The sequence below is a fragment of the Manacus vitellinus genome, unplaced genomic scaffold, assembly GCF_001715985.3.
Source record: "Manacus vitellinus isolate BGI_N305 unplaced genomic scaffold, ASM171598v3 scaffold_263_pilon, whole genome shotgun sequence".
Classification (NCBI taxonomy): Eukaryota; Metazoa; Chordata; class Aves; order Passeriformes; family Pipridae; genus Manacus; species Manacus vitellinus.
The window spans coordinates 8,797-11,298 of record NW_021939912.1 but is presented as its reverse complement, the minus strand read 5'-3'; positions in this window follow the sequence as shown (position 1 = coordinate 11,298).

Sequence of the window (2,502 nt, the reverse complement as noted above, 5' to 3'; positions counted from 1 at the left end):
CTGGGGGTCACTGCAGAGCTGAGCAGATCCAGGTCACCTCCCATTCCTCTGCCAACCCCCTGGGCCTGCTCTGGGCCCTCCAGGTCCTTGCCCTGCTCCCAAGGGCTGTGGGGGTGCTGAATGGTCAGGGTTTGGGGTTTAGAGCTCAGGGTGGGGATTGGGCAGAACTTTGGGAGGTTTGTTGTTCTGCTGGCAGTGTCTGGTTCATGATTAGGGGAAGATCTTTTTGGGTTGGGTTAGGATTAAAGCTTGACTTTTCATACTGCTAATACAGGTTTGGGAATGGGGTGGGCACTGGAGTACAAATAAGAGTCTGGAGTTCTGGGTTTGGGCTTTTTCTGGCTTGGAATTAGAGCAGTGGATTCCTTTGAGTGGGAGGGGCAGCACTTTTGGTAGTATTGGGGCTTCAGGTTACAAAGTGCATAAAGGTCCATCAGGAATGTTCGCATGGTCATTGTTTCAGCACCCTCAGAATTCCCTGAACCTTGTTTTACCTCATCAAAATCTCTCCTCTCTGTTGGCCAAGCCCCAATTTCCTCCCCTTCCCCAGTTATTTTATCCCTTTTTTTCCAGTTCTCCCTAACCTCCTGAAAACTTCCATCTGGGTGGGGTCAGCTCTGTGATGCCACTGTGTAACCTCATGGAATTAAGAGGCAATTGTGGCACTGCAGAGCCTCGTGGAAAGACAGGAACACAGGGACACTGTGAAATCTTCTGGAACCAGGGACCATTTAACATTTGGGACCTCGTGGGACCAAAGGAACCCTGAAACCTTTTGGAACCTCATGGAGCCAGGGAGCCATTGTGTCACTGTGGTGCCTCATGGAAACAAAGGAACCCTGGGACACAGTGGAACCTCATAAAATCAAGGGGCCACTGCGACACTACAGGGCCTTTTTGGAGCCAAATGGACCTTGGGACACTGGGGAACCCTATGGAATCAAGGGGCCATTTTGACACTTCAGGCCCTCGTGGAAACAGAGAAAATCCAGGCTTGTCCAGGTCCTGAGGGTGATTCAGAAGGGATGCAGCAGTGATTTCTCCCTACAGACCCACCACTCCAATGGTCTCTCCCAGCAGTCCATGCGTGTCCTGAGAATTTTACCCAGTGCCTCCCTGCCCTGAAGGTTTCTGGCCATCAGGCTGGAGCTGAGGGGGTTGGGCAGGTGCCTGAGGAGGGGGTAGAACAAGGGCTGTGTCCAACTGTGCCAGGAGGGCTGTGCTGGGCAAGGAGGAGGAGGCTGCAGAAAACAGGGGCACTGGGGAGGTGAGAGGAGCAGCTGGAGAGACCTTGTGCCTGCCCACGCTGGGCAGGAGCTGCCCCAGGATGGCAGCTCTGAAGCACTCCCAGGATGTCCCTGGGAACAGGAGGGGAAGACTGGATCTGAAAATGGAACCTGGAAAACAGAGAGCAGGAGTGTCATGGGGACACTACAGGAGAGTTCCAGCCCTGGAGCAAGGTCACAGAAGAAGTGACCCAGTACATGCAGTGACCTCAGAAGATCCCACAGTATCCTGGAGATGCTGGAAGGGAGCCCAACTCTGCTTCACAAATTCCCAGGGCCTGTCCCTGCCTGTGCTCCAAGGGCTTCCAGTCCCCAGGACTGTGCTCAGAGAGCACTCAGGCCTCACACTGAGAAAGGGGCTCAGGAGGACAGTGTGGAAGTGGCAAGAGAGCAGCTCTGGAAGGACCAAGCCCTGCTGCTCCCTGGCAGTGCTGCTGGGCTGGGATTTTTGTCCCCTTCCCATTTGCAAACACACCCTGTCCTGCAGTGTGCTGTCGTTTAGGAACATCTGAGAAGAAGGGTCTTGGACAAAGAAGGCACTGCAGGGTCCTTTATTTTGTTTAAATACTCAGCAAGTACAATTCATCATTTATACAGTGTCAGTGTCAAAATGAAAAGATGGACACTAAATTAGAAGGCAGATGCATAATAATATTTAATTGCAAAGAAAATTATTGCAAGAACCTGGTGACCTCCACGAAAAACCAGAGCAGGAAGGCTGGGCCAATAAGCAGTCCCATTCTGAATGCTACACACCAGAAAACAGGCACTTGATTGCTCCTGAAAAGCATCCAGTCATCAATTTTCTCAGGGCATCCTTGAGCTCCTTGTTCCTGAGGCTGTAGATGAAGGGGTTCAGTGCTGGAGGTACCACCGAGTACAGAACTGACACCACCAGATCCAGGGATGGGGAGGAGATGGAGGGGGGCTTCAGGTAGGCAAATGTTGCAGTGCTGGTAACAATAGAGACCACGGCCAGGTGAGGGAGGCAAGTGGAAAAGGCTTTGTGCCGTCCCTGCTGAGAGGGGATCCTCAGCACAGCCCTGAAGATCTGCACATAGGAGAAAACAATGTACACAAAACAACCAAATGTTACACAGGCACTAACCACAATAAGCCCAATTTCACTGAGGTAGCCTGAGTGTGAGCAGGAGAGCTTGAGGATGTGTGGGATTTCACAGAAGAACTGGCCCAGGGCATTGCCCTGGCACAGGGG